The 15,131-nt window shown below is 38.5% G+C and overlaps 1 protein-coding gene across 1 annotated transcript in view; it reads left to right on the top strand.

The window, feature by feature from the left end:
* Window positions 1-15,131, top strand: part of Ca10 (carbonic anhydrase 10) — a 457,862-nt gene that overhangs the window by 29,909 nt on the left and 412,822 nt on the right. The window lies entirely within an intron of this gene.

The raw sequence follows: 15,131 nt of genomic DNA, 5'->3' as shown, positions 1-15,131 counted from the left end.
TCCATTGGGCTGGGAATGTGGCTTCGTGATAGAGTGCTTACCTAGCATGCATGAATCCCTGGGTTTGATTACTCAACACCACATACACAGAAAACACCAGAAGTGGTATTGTGACTCAAGTGGTTGAGTGCTAGCCTTGAGCAAAAAGAAGCCCAGGAACAGTGCTCAGACCCTGAGTTCAAGCCTCAGGACTGGCAAAAAAAAAAGTTTATCCATTGGTTCTAGATTTTTAATTTATAAGAATATAAAGTTTTGAAATATCCCCTGTTGTATTGCTAGATTTCATTGTAATGTTATGATACCACCACTTTTTTCCATTTATAATTTTGGTGATTTAGATCTTCTGTCTCCTTCTTTTGTTTAGTTTGGCTAAGGGCTTGTCAAGAGAACTGACTTTTTGTTTAATTGATCCTTCATATCTTTCTTTTAGTCTCTATTTCATTAATTTCTACCTTAATCTTTACTAGTTCTTTCACATCTATAGCGATTGAGTTGTCCTTATTTCACTAGATCTTAAGGTATATGACTAGGTTATTTATTTGCTATCTCTCTAATTTTCATTTGTGTGTTCCTTTCAGCCTTGCTGTATGATAAAGATTTTGGTAGGTTATGTTTTCATTCATTGGATTTTAGGAACTTATTTCTTTTGCGGCTCCCCCATCCCCATTATTTTTTCTGTTACTGATTGTTCAACAATGTACTATACAGTCTCCATGTGTTTAAATATGTTGGTAATATTTTTGCAGTTGATTTCTAGATTTATTCCATTGTAGTCTGATAGAATACATAGAGTTATTTTAATTTTTTTATATTTACTTAGAATACCTTTATGTCTCCAAACCAGACAAGGATAAACAGAAAAAGAAAATTATAATTCAATGGCTTTGATTAAAATAAATGCAAACATTTTTATAAAATACTTGCAAATCAAACTCAACAACACATTAAAAGGATCATATAGCATAATCAAGTTTGTTTCATGCCAAGAATGCAAGGATGGTTCAACACACACAATAATGTAAGCTAACACAATAATAATTTAATCTAACACAGAAACAGAAATAATAACAAAAGTTATGTGATTGCCCAATAGATGCAGACAAAGCCTTTGAAAAGAATCTAACATCCCTTCATAATAAAAACCCTACCAATATTGAAAACAGAAGGATCATACATCAACCTAACAAAGGCTATATGTGACAAACCTATAGCCAACATTATACTAAATGGAAGCCATTTTCTCTAAAACCAAGAATGAGACAGGGGTATCTACTTTTTCTGATCTTGTTCAGTGTAGTGGTGAAATTCTTATTAAGAGCAACAAGGCAAAAAAAAAAGTAGAAAAGAAAGCAAATGATCACTATTTGCAAATGACACACCTGTAAAAAACCTAAAAATACCCGAAAGAGTCTACAACAACAACAAAAAAGAACCCCTTAGATCTGATGAACACATTTGGAAAAATAGCAGGATACAAAATCAAATTACTAAGAGCATTACATTTTCTATATACCAACAATTAAACAAGCAATGAAAAATATCAAGAAAAATTATCACATTTATAATGGTCTCAAAAATTTATCTTGGAGTACCTCTGCACATCACCTCTATAATAACCAAATGTTTCTTAAAAAGAAAAAATATATCTAGGAATAAATCTTAAGAGGTGAAGACTTTTTTTTTCCCCAGGGCTGAGGACCGAACCCAGGGCCTTGCATGTGCCGGGCGGGCGCCCTTCCACTGGGCTAAACCCCCAGCCCCGAGGTGAAGACTTTAATAACAAAAAAGTCTATAAAACTTTGAAGAAAGAGAAGGATCTGGCATGCTCATTGATTGGCATTGATAATATAGTAAAAAAAAATATCAAAAGTAATATACAAATTCAGTGTAATCCCCATCAAAATCCCACAGTCATTGTTCACAAAAAGTAGAAAATCAATCCAGAATTTATATAAAAACATGGAAGATTCAAAATGACCAAAGCAACCCTGAGCAAAAAGAGGAGTACTAGAGGTATCATAATATTTGATTTCAAATTATACTACAAAACCACAGCAGTTAATCAGTATGTTATTGTCATAGAAACAGACAGAAAGAACAGTAGAATAGAAGACTCCAAAATAAACTCACACAGCATTTGAAGAAGGAGCCAAAAATGTATGTTGGAGAAAAACAAACAAAAAACAAAAAAATGCCTCTTTAGCAAGTACTGCTGGGAAAACTGCCTATCTAAAATGCACAAAAACCCTGAAACTAAATCCCTATATTCCATACCAAAAAAATGAAAATCTTAATGGATCGAAGATCTTCAGCCTTTTTGAATCCAACAAATAAAAATAATAATAAAAGTGATGTTTTAAGCTTAATAAGGGTAATATTAAATCACATAAAACAAAAGACAAAGGTAGTTGAATGCTAGTTGAGATGGTAACAGAAATTGAGTAGCGCCCCTCCCCCACAACAATTCTTGGGGACAGTTAGGAAAGGCAGTATGGCATTCACAATAAGTAGGCTGGAGATAAGGCAGAGGAGAAGGTGGTAATTAAGTCTGTTTGACATAAGGACTGTTTTCTTAAATAAGAATTGTTTGTGCTTGTTACAGTATGTTACACGATATCTAAATAAATAAGAGCTCAGTATTCTGAGTACAAGCTGAAATCTTGTGGGTTCCTATTAGTCATGGTAGGGTACTGTTTCATCTTTGGGAAGCTGAGCATGAGCTGGAAAGTGACTCAAGAGATCACGTCTGGAGATGGAGCTGGCAGAGAAGCAAGACAGTCAGATCAGGCTTCCACTAGCAGCTGAGTTGGAAGGCAGGGGAAAAAAAAGGCACACAAAATTTAAAAAGAAAAGAAATGGAATGTGTTTAAATTCCAGAACAAGAAGCTTTAAATAAACCATAGGAAGCAGGGCATGGAGATGGGTTTTAACGAATTTAAGGAAAATGAGTTCTAATTAAGGCATCGGATAGATTAATTCATATTAGGCATGAGAGCTGGCATCAGTGGAGTCCTCGGGGAATGAGCTATGGTTTCTAACGGTTTAGATGTTATTAGAAACCATCCCTATCTGGAGATTCAGAAACAGTCACAGTAGGTACCCCAAGAAGATCCTTGTCAGATTCAGACTGGTTACATTCAGTAATCTTTGATTATAGGGGAGAAACTTTAATAAATTTATTTATTGTTATTGCAAAGGCTATGTACAGAGGGGCTACAGTTCTGTAAGTCAGATAAGGAGTACATTTCTTTTTGCATAGTACCACCTTTTCCCTCGATCTCTCCCAGTTTTCCACTCCCATCCTCACAATCAAGTTGTATAGTTTATTTTCAACATGCTGTCTAGTGAGAATCACTGCTGCATTTGTTCACCCTTTGTCCACAAATGATAGATAAATGAATAAACAACACCAAAGCAAAAGAAAACACAAACAGCAACAAATAAAAAAAAACCTCTTGCTTCCATTTCCTGTAGTTCTTTTTGATAAATATTATTTTATATGATGCACAATGCTATTGCATCTCTGTGATCCTCTCCTAAGAATACCCTCTTTTGGTCTTACTCTGTGGAAATGCCTAGAGACTGTATAATTTATGATTGCCCAATGTATTTTTTTCTTTTATCATCTGTGTGTTTACTTGTAGATTTACAGGCATATTCTAGTTACCACAAATGAGGAAAATCATGTAACCGATGTTTCTTTGAGTCTGGCTTACTTACAAGTTTACATTCCTACCACCAGTGTAGTAGTGTTCCCTTTCCTTAATGTCCACACCAGCATTTGTTATTATTAGTTTTCTTTTTTTAAAATTTGATTTTATCGTAAAGATGCTGTACAAAGGGGTTACAGTTACATGAGTAAGGCAATGAGTACATTTCTTGTTGAGCATTTTCACCCCCTCATTTGTTTTTCTCCCACTATCCATTCCCTCCCACACCCTCACTGTCCCCCACCCCCGAAGTTGTAAAGTTCATTTCCAACATAGTGTCTTGTGAGTCTCATTGTTGCAATGGGTAATCCTGTGTCCTTGGTTCAGCATTCTGTTATTCCCTGCCCCCTCCCCAAATTAGATCATGTATATATAAGATACATGGTACCAAAATCAAATACAGTGACAACAGGGGATATAGCATGAGGAAAAGAACATACAAAAGAAACAAAAAAAATCACATAGTACATTAAAAACAGCAACAACAAAGAAAAACCTCTTGTGTCCCTATCTTTTTGCTTAGCATCATCTTATATGTTCATATGTACATAGCTTGTGAGCTTTTCTGCTCATCTGATAAAATTATCCTAGACATATACTAATTATTGCATCATAAGGGCTACAGTGGGTCCTATATTTCTTTGGATCTGGCTAATTTCATTTAATATGATTTTTCCAGGTCTTTCCATTTCCTGATAAATGGGGCCAATAGACACTTGAAGAAATGCTCAATTTCTCTGGCTATAAAAGAAATGAAAATCAAAACAACATTGAGATTCCACCTAACCCCAGTTAGAATGGCTATAAAAAAAATCTGGTAACAACAGATGCTGGAGGGGAAGAAGCCAAAAGGGAATCCTACTATACTGTTGGTGGGAGTGTAAACTTGTTCAACCACTCTAGAAAGTGGTTGGTATGGAGGTTCCTCAGAAGACTACACATAGAGCTCTCCTATGACCCAGCAATCCCACTTCTGAGCATTTACCCAAATGATCACAAACAAGGCCATACTAAAGCTACCAGCACAACTATGTTTATCACAGCATTATTCACCATAGCTAAAATATGGAACCAATCCAGATGCCCCTCAGTAGATGAATGGATCAAGAAAATCTGGTGTGTGTGTGTGTGTATAATGGAATTCTATGCTTCAGAAAGAATGACTAGTTTTCTTGATAATGGCCATTCTAACTGGAGTGAGATGAAATCTCAATGTTGTTTTGATTTGCATTTCTTTTATGACCAGAGATGTTGGAACATTTTATGAGAGTGAATGATGTGTCTTTCTTTCAAAATAAGTTTATTGAGTTTCCATTGTGTTTAAGCTACTGTACTTTGGGGGTAGGTGGGTGGAATAATGATAGAGACAAAGATGATTCAGCCATGTGTCTTCTAATTAAGAAGCTAACAGTCTCAAAGATAAGATAAATCCTATTCACAAATAACTAATACAAAGTAGAGAGCTGAGCCCGAGACAAAGAAGAAAGACAAATAGCTTTAGGAAGACAGAAGTAGGAGTGATAATACTTCATGTCTCACAGACCCAGAACTCACATTGGAATAACTCAGCCCAGGCTCATATGTCTGCTTTCCTGTTTTATAGAAGTTATGACTCATACACCTCTTTGACTATATCCCAGTCTACAAAAGGTGTATCAAGGGAGTATCTACCTCAGTTATTTTGAAAATTAACTAAGATTGTGTATGCACACTGCTGATCACTTGAAACATGGTAGATGCTATTTGTTCCAAAGGACTATTTCTTTAGGACCAATAGAACTATGGACCTAATAAACATCTGTTATCAGAGATCTAGGGGGAGCTAAGCACTGAAATTGGAAGAAAGAAGAAAGCAGCCTAAACAAAAGGGAAGCACTGCCAATGTAATGAAGAGAAGAACACTATGTCCCTCTGAACTTATTCCATCCCCTTTGGATCTTACATGCTGAATGTGTTAGGATTCCCAGAGGGCTGGGGGAATGCTGTCTTTTCCATCCCTTCCCAGCTCCTCCCTCCAGAAACATTGGAATGGATCCTGTTGATGCAAGTGTAATTTGGTACTCTGTGGTTGGAAAACAACTTGAGAGTGCATATTAAATTAAATGGAGATTTGAAAAAAAAATGCATGTCCATGAAGACAAAATTACAATTCTTAGTGTGAATCCCACAGAAATATGAGGACATGTGTTCTAGGAAGCTTCTATAGTACGAGACATTAGAAGAAATAGGCCGAATGTCTATGAACCAGGGTTGGGGGTGGATAAACTATGGTGTGGTTCATATTATATAGTATTGTGTGATTGTGAAAATGAATGTTGTAGAACTCTGTGTCCCTGTGCGGTGAGGAAATGTGTTAAGAAAATCATGCTGGAAAACACGTACAGGGTGCCACTTACCACAAACACATCTATGTGTGACAATTTCACATGGAAGAGGTTAGAATGATACATACCCAGTTGATAGCCATAATAACTTTAAGCTTAGAGTGTCATTGCCAACAGGAATGGATAGGAGGTGCTCATGCCTTTTAAAATACTCTTTCAATATTGGGCTAGGAAGGTGGCTCAGTGGTAGAGTGCTTGTCTTGCATGCATGAGGCCCTGGGTTCGATTCCTTAGCATCACATAAGCAGAAAAAGCCAGAAGTGGTGCTGTGGCCTTGCCTTGAGCTGAAGAGCTTAGGGACAATGAACACAACCATGTAATAGTATCTTCTTGTATAACTGCAAATACACACACACAAGGACACACGAAGAGACCTGTCCTCCTCCCTGTTCACACTGTTTCCTCATAGACACCAGCCAAAGTGGTAGATATGCTTCTTCACAAAGTCAGTATGGAAAAGTCACAGTATAGTTTATTTTAATGTACTAATCCTTCATAAAGCTCATTTAAAAAAAAGTATGTTGCCATTTTTTAAAAAATTTTGCAAGCAGTTGCAGAATTAAATTTGGTTTCTAAGTTTCATAGGAATGATTTAACGTTCTCCCACACATTGCTGGCATCCACATATGTCCCAAGTAAAAATGAGCCGCACAGAAATATAAATAACATTTATGTGAGATGGACTGTCCTGCTTAGCTTGTTTTCCAAAGTGGGTATGAAAATACCCCCTTTAAAATTTACATTTAGACAGGAAAATCACCATTATCTCAATAGTTTAAGAGGAAAATAATAATCTGAGAGGTGGATGCATTCAAGTGCACAGCATGCACGCAGGTGAACCGATCGTTCAGATGAAGACGGAAGCTGTCAGCCCGACATTTGCTCATTTTCAACTGCCTAAATGACTGATAGGCTTTTTTAAAAATTCATGTGGCAGCTCTTGGGGTGGGTAAAGACCACATTTCATCAAGACTAAAATAATAGCTAAAGTATATATTTGATAGGTTTTCAAACAATGCCTCCAGATCCCCTTTGTACCTTAGTTTATAGCAATCCTGCTGGTTATTTAGAGCAGATATCTAATATTAAGTTTCAGAGACACTTAATAGGCTTGTCCAGGATTGCATGGTCAATATCATGGCCACCATTTTTTTCTGATGACACTTATCTTCTATCATATTGTGTTGGATGCCACGTACTCATCTAGAATTAAAATGTCAGGAAACAGAGGCTCAGCATGCTCTTTCATTGTCTAGAATATTATCCATCCTAGTCAGAAAGGACTCTACAGCTGTTGAATGAATGCCTGGGCAAATAGGTAAGAACTGAGCCCCAGTGAGTGATTGCAAAGATGGAGTCTTGATCTATAAGTGAAGAATTGGATCATGAATTTTCTTTTGTGATCCGTAAGGAATGTATCAAAGAAACAACTCTAAGGGTCACACTGGGAGAGTCAGTCATAAATACTTACCAATGGGGTACCATGACACTAGGAGCACTTGAGCAGCAAAGAAGAAAGTCACCAACCCAGAGTCAGTGGGCTTCTCAAAGACAGTGATATCCCAGAAAAGGTCTCATGGAAGACTGAGTTGTAGTTTTGCATTTTTTTCCCCTAGCAAAGCCAATAAAGAAAGCAGAGAATGGAATATGCAAAAGTTGAGAGGAAAGGGAGACAGAGAAATGCATGTGAAAAGTGAGGGTCAGTCAGTCTAGAAACGAGTGTGAGAGATGATGATGGAGACAGGGAAAGACAAGGCTGAGGAGATAAGCAAGGGCCAGGTCCTGAAGAGCCACATAGAAAGATCTAGATCTTAATCCTAAGCCTTGAAGGAAGCTCTTGGAGCAATCATGTGGGTAGGGAGTCCTGCTTAAGCAGATTCAGAAGGATGAGAAAGTGCTTTCCATGTATACAGGACGTGACAGGCATTGCAGGGCATCTGCAAACTGTGAAGAGTCATGATGGTGGAAGACAAGGGATCCTGCATAGCAGGTGCAGTGTGAATAAGGAGAGAATCTGGGTAGTCAAGTGAACCCAATTATGAAGAGCATGTGTGGAATGCCTCCTTATTCTTCATAGATATGTTCTAAGACTCCAAATCGGGGTCAGATAATACTAACTTCTTCTCTTCCAGTTGATATGCAACTATGACATACTTTTACCATTCACTTTATAGATTCCCTGGCATATGCCATCTGCCAAGTATAGCTGCTCTTTTATTTAGGATCGTTATTAAAACAGAAGTTATTTAAATTTAAGTACCCACAGTCAACCTGATAACCAAGACAACAACTAAATGACTAACAAGTAGGTCACGTATACATTGTTCGTATGCTGGCAAACAGCTGAGTCACAGTCCAGGTGGGATGGAGTGGGCTGGTGTGAGATTTCATCATGCTACTCAGAAGTACATGCAATTGAAAGTTCCATAAACTTATCACGTGGGAATTTTCCACTTAATATTTACAGACCATAGTTGATTACAGTTATAGGGAAACTAAAATGATGAAAAGTAAAACTATGGATAAGGAGACTTATGCTAAAGATTTGTAATTTTTTCCATACACACATATACATAGTCAAAGGGGTGTTTGGGATTCTCTATACTTTTCTTTATAACTTATGCCAATTCTTAAGTCAGGATTTCAATGACTACTTTCTTCATACCATGATGAGGTTTTTGGTAATGGAGCAGAAATCTGGGCATGAGCTGGAAGCTGGTGGCTCGTACCTGTAATTCTAGCTACTCAGGAGGCTGATGGATCTGAGGATTGTAGTTCAAAGCCAGCCCAAGTAGGAAAGTCTGTGAGACTCTTATCTTCAACTAACCATCAGAACACCAGGAGTGGTGCTGTGGCTCAAAGTGGTACAGTGCTAGCCTTGAGCAAAAGAGCTCAGGGACAGCGCCCAGGCCCTGAGTTCAAACTACATAGTTGAAAATCAAAAAAAGAGAAGAAAAGAAATCTGGGCATGTATTCTAATGTAGTGAGAAACACTCATCTTGGAGAAAGTATACCCAGGTCTATCTATCATGTATTGAGATTTGGCAAGAACACACCTTAACTTTTTTGACTTTCAGTTTGTCCATGCCCAGAATGGGACCAATAACTTGCTTTGTTGTAAGAATTCGCCTAAAAATAAGCTTAATAATAAGAAATTAGTAAGTCTGGACCCAATTGCATGTGTGGTGGGAGAGAGAGAGAGAGAGAGAGAGAGAGAGAGAGAGAGAGAGAGAGAGAGAGAGAGAGAGAGAGAGTGTGTAGATGAAGATAAATTCAGGACTAAGGTTAAGCTACAGTACCAGAGAAGCAGAAAGTCTAAGATGGATGTTGTTCTGTAGGCCAAATATAGATGTCTAGACCTATTCTACCACCAAAAATAAGCAGAAAAAAATAGAGAAGTGTGTTAAGATTGGAGAGGCCAAATAGAACAAATGCAAGAGGATGAGTCTGAACCAAAGGTTATGGCTGGGTGAGGCAGTAATGAATAAAGTGCTCTATAATGACTCTTAATGATTTTTCTTGACAAGATGCCTTTCTCACAAAAGAAACCTACATTTGTCTTCCAAGTATACCCCTGTAGTCCTAATGTCTCTTCAAGCAAATCCACCTGGTAAAACAATGGTGAGATAAAGAACTCATTTTCTCATTCATTCATTCATTCACTTAATCAATCAATCAATAAATACTTGGCACATGATTCCACAGAAGGCCTCTGCTAGATGTTGGGTTATATAAGCATTCCTGATACAAGGATTGTCAGTAATTTGGGACAGGGGAAAAAAACCAAGGTTGAAATAAGCAAGGTGCTTGCCTTGGGTGAAAATTTAGTGTGTCGCCTAAAAAAATCTCAGGAACTGAGATAAGTTACTTTTTAATGGAAATGGAATTCATACCAAAACAAAACCCACAGTGAATGAAATATTCAGACTTCTAATAATGACAGCATCAACGTAATGGATTTGTTTTCCCTCTTGTCCTGCCTTTACAATGGCTCATCCTGGCACTGTGGAATTCTGCCATTTAAAACTCAGATGCTTGGTTTAGCGTGTGTTAGGTTTTATTTTTTTTAATACTACAACACAGAATACAATTTATCTCAGGCTTTTGGGGTGCACCTCAATTTTTATTTCATGGGCACTATTCCCACTACCCTAATCCATAGCATCTGTGAGGTCTCCATACATACCTGACTTTGTGACTTGCCAGTTTTTGTTGTTGTTGTTGTGGGGGGGAGGGTTGTTTTTGTTTTTTGGTCATGGGGCTTGAACTCTGTCCCTCAGCTCTTCAGCTCAAGGTGAGTGCTCTATCACTCAAGCCACAGCACCACTTCTGGTTTCCTGGTAGTTTATTGGAGATAAAGAGACTCAATGGACTTTCCTGCCCGGGCTGGCTTTGAACCGTGATCCTCAGATCTCTACCTCCTGAGTAGCTAGGATGACAGGCGTAAGCCACCAACACCCGACAGTAGTTTTTGTTTTTTGGGCTTTTACTATTGTCTCTTTCCACGCTGTGATGATCATCATCTCTATCTGGAGAATTCTGTTTTGAGAACAAAGACTGATTTGCTTGAGGATAAAAGGCAGCAAGGAGAATATTGGAGATGGGACTTTTTGTTTGGATGGTGGTAGCATAACAATCACTCCACTCTGAGAGGGGCACCAGAGATGTGGAAGAGGGGGATCTTCAAAGATTCCTACTGATTGGCTCCTCCTCCTCCTGGAGGCATTAGATGGGAGGACAGCAAAGGTGGTCAGCAGGGGAAAAAAAGATTGCTGTCTGGGGAGTGGCTCTTTCTTGTGACACAGTCTGCATGTTCTGAGTTCTATCATTATGCTTGACCGGTTCCTGCTCAACATTTAGCTTGATATATGTGTGTGTGTCTGTGTCTTCCAGTGTGTGTAGGCAGAGAGAGAACCAAGAATTCCCACCGTTTTAAATGTAGTTTCTACTGAGTAGTTTGAATTTCTTCCTTTTGCTGAAAGGAATGGGCTCACAACTCTACAGGCCCAGGCTTTGGAGAATGACTTATGGATGAGCCATGCATCAACTTTGTTCTTCACTACATACGAAGAATTAGGCATCCGTCTGTATGCTAATAAGCAGCAGTCATTTATGTGGGTTTTGGTCTTTTTATTTAAAGCAATATCCTTTTTATACCTAGGTCTTCTCCCTATTTTAATACTTATGGGACAGTTTTGCCAATAATTGCCAAATAAGGAGTTCTGAATGTCATCCCTGCCTTCTCCCTTTAACAAACCCAATGACCAAGACGTGATACAAAAGGATGAATCCTCCGAGAATACTTGGAAGGAACACCCAATGCATCTGCCATGTCTGTGGGAGAGTGCGTGACTCAGCCTCCAGAGGCCACCTGCCAAAAGGAAAACTCTGACAGTACTTGAATGGATTTGATGCCAAATGGAGAATAGCAGAGAGAGAAATACCAGTGAGATTCTTGGAGGCACCCGCAGCCAGAGAGGGAAAAGTTTCAACAGGACAATGTGAGGTGTCCAGGTAGCCATACCATGATCATTCAAGCAGTCCTGCCACAGACAGAAACTCAGGAGGAGGCAGAGCATGAATTAGAGGAACCAAGTGGATAGAGAAGGCCCAGAATGCAAAGGCTGTGTCTTAGAATGTCTGACATGGGTTAACTCAAAGGGCAGCCATCAGAAATGCACTAGACCTAGCAAAGGGACTTCTTATGTAGAATCACAAGTTTAGGATTGAGTGACTAGACCTGGATCCTGTTGGTGAGCCCCAGGGATGGTGATGTCAGAGACAAGAGTATCAAGTTGATCAACTCTTTCCCTTTGTAGGGCCAGAGTTGGTCCTAAAAAAGGAGATAGAAATATGCCTGTAGTTGGGATGCTAAGTCATTAGGAGAACACAGTAACAGGGTATCACATGCCTGCCAAGTATCAAGAATAGTTTTTAAATCCTTACATGTATCAACTCGTGTGTCCCTAATGACAGCACTGAGTTCAGTACTATTAACTTCCTTATTGATGGTTGGTACACTGAAACTCAGTGAGTGATTAGCATCTTGTTCCAGATCACAGCAGTGGTATCAGTGATGTGGGCCTAGGTCGTTTGGTTTTGGAGTCACCACTATACTATGGAATTTGTATACACAGGTTATTGAGCCAAAAGTAGACCTGCAGTGTTCAGAAAAGAATGGAAATGTGAACATTGAACATGAACTTGAGTTTGGTGGGGTACATAGGAATAAGCTGTTTCTCCACACATCCAAAAAGTAAGAACACCTGCAGTGCATTCATACCTCTAACAGGTCATTTCAGCTTGGTTTCGCTAGGACAATTTAAGATTCAGACACTCTCCCTCATTCCCTCCAACCCTGGAAGGTTTTCTCTTGACCCCAGCCCCCACCCTCCTGCTTTGGCCATGGTAGCATATCCTGTTCTCAAGGCTGTCCCATACCTTATGCCCTGGCTTCCACCTTAAACTTCTGAGTCTCACCTACACATTTCCTCCAAACATATCCCAACTGGATGTTAGTAGCTGATTCACACACATGTGAGCCTGGGAAGTTAGTTCATTTATATTCGTTTTAAACTAAGACAGTTTAAGTGACTCACTTGAAATGTAAATAATACATAGGCCACGTTAGCATTTTCATCTTCCTCTAGTAGGAGGATGTAGGAGGGTCATTCTCTAGTGCTTTTGGTTAACAAATCGACAGGTCCTGTGGATCTCATTCTCCTGTGAAATTTCTGCAATGCAGACTATCTGAAGAGAACGTTTAGAAACTAATTACTTACTACATGGCAGTATCTTTTGCATTGTTGTCTGTGCTGTCATTGAACTCATTAATTGCTATTTAACTTTTCATGGGCTTGTCTTGTCTTCCCAAGTGGATTATTAACTCCCAGGGATGGGAATTTTACCACATCAATTTTCTTCACAGCCCTCCAGGGCAGTCCCTAGCACATTTGGGTATCAGTATATATTTTCTACTTAGAAAACAAATCTTTTATTATTGAACACTAAGCCAAAATAAAAAGTGGTGAAAGAAAGTAAGAGAGAGACAGAAAGAGACCTAACTCATCCATCTGTATTTCTCAAGGAGGTGAGTTATTCACCTCCAGTTTTACCCCTCCCTTTAGCCTTATATTTATACCTTATAAAGGATACACTTTGTACAGTTTGAGCAGATAATCTGGGCAAACTAACTCTTAGGAATCCAGAATCAGTGTTGGAAACCAAATCCCTGGATCATCTTCATTGCCTTGGATTGACTTTTTTAAAGTGAGAAAATACTATTAGTTGAGAAAACTCAACCATTATTTCATCAAGGTTTTTAGGCTAGTCATTAATATTTTAGCAGGTGACATAGGAAGGAGATTTGAAATCTCTTCATGAGCTGTTGGCTAAAGCTGTCTTCTGGAAGCAAAGAGAGAAAAGGAAAAAAAGAATTTCCCTTCTTTGTGGTGGCTACAGAATTCCTAGAAAGAGTTCTATCTGCTAAATTCCAAAAGTTATTTCAGGAAGACATTCCACACCAATCCAAGGGAAAAGCAGGAAGATGTCTAGATTCGTGGTTGGCACAGAGCTAATGATGCACATGAGGAGAAGGAATAGAGCTGTTCTTGCCTTTTATAAAAAATAAGAACACTAGATAGTAGTGACCAGATCATGATGGACCCTGTTGAAGGCACTCTGAATATTCTAAGTCACTCACTATTCATGGCAGGGAAATGGTAAATCGTATTAGTTTCTTCTTGATGGTGACACTGAAGAATTTTCTCAAGACAATATTATATATGTATATTATATATGTGTATATATATATATATCAACATGCAGCAGAGCTATAGTATGGTCTATAGTTTGCTGATTCTTATTCTAACATTCAGCTGTATTTTATTCCAAAACTAGTCTTTTTTCTTCACCATTATTATGAATATGCATGTAGGATATTAGTTGCCTTGTAGATTATTGATACCAAATAGTAAGTTTTGCTTTTGCTTTTTTTCCCCCTTTCAAATACCTCTTGCTCTGGATGGGGTTAACATGACATCTGGTGAATCTACCTGTTTCGCTGAATTTTCCAAAATCCAATGGATATACTTTGGATATCCATTTCTGTAATCTCATGTTGGTTATAATGATATCAAGAATTCATGTTCGCGTTTTCTATGATATCTCTTTGCCACAGACTATGAACATTCTCCTAGCAACTAATCAGACGTGTTTTCTGAATTTAATTTGGTCCCTACCAATGAAGAGTATTAGAGATCCTCCTTGACTTAACCATGCTGTTGTACTATGACCAATCTATTGTCAACTGGAAATATTATAAATCTAAATGTATTTAATGAACTTAATCTACTGAGCAGCAGAGGCGAGCAATGCTGTGCACTGTAGAGTTACTACTTGTCTACCCTCCTCCTTCTCCACCTCCTCGTCTTCTTCCTCCTCCTCAACATCATATGGCAGGCAGAGACATGTCATTGTTCAACAGCATGGCAGAGTATATTCCACACATTGTTAGCTTGACAAAAAGATCAACATTTGGGGCTGGGAAAGTGGCTCAGTGGTAGAGTGCTTGCCTTGCATGCATGAGGCCATGGGTTCGATTCCTCAGCACCACATAAGCAGAAAAAGCTGGAAGTGGCACTGTGGCTCAAAGTGGTAGAGAACTAACCTTGAGCTGAAGAGCTGAGGGACAGTGCCCAGGCCCAGAGTTCAGGCCCCATGACCAGCAAAAAACAAACAGACAAACAAAAAAAGATCAACATTCATAGTTGAACATAAGTACTACAGAATGTGTAACATTTTTGTATCATTGTAAAGTCAATGGACCTTAACTTATAAATTGGAGATCCTTGTTATAAGAAAAGAACTAAATCCTAAGCCTAGTTGGACTTCTTTCCATTTGGTTCCAGTTACCAAGAAGAGAAGCGAAAAACTCTGGAAGGGGCTGATTAATTTAGAAAGAGATATGTAATCAGGACTTTTGAACATGAAGTTGATGGTAGAAGAATTGATATTAAGGTTAATCCTTAACCTTTGT

This window comes from Dipodomys merriami, unplaced genomic scaffold, assembly GCF_024711535.1.
Source record: "Dipodomys merriami isolate MVZ:Mamm:240054 unplaced genomic scaffold, mDipMer1.0.p SCAF_19, whole genome shotgun sequence".
In the NCBI taxonomy this organism is placed as follows: Eukaryota; Metazoa; Chordata; class Mammalia; order Rodentia; family Heteromyidae; genus Dipodomys; species Dipodomys merriami.
Note: the sequence above shows the minus strand (reverse complement) of the source record. Positions and strands in the feature narration are given on the sequence as shown.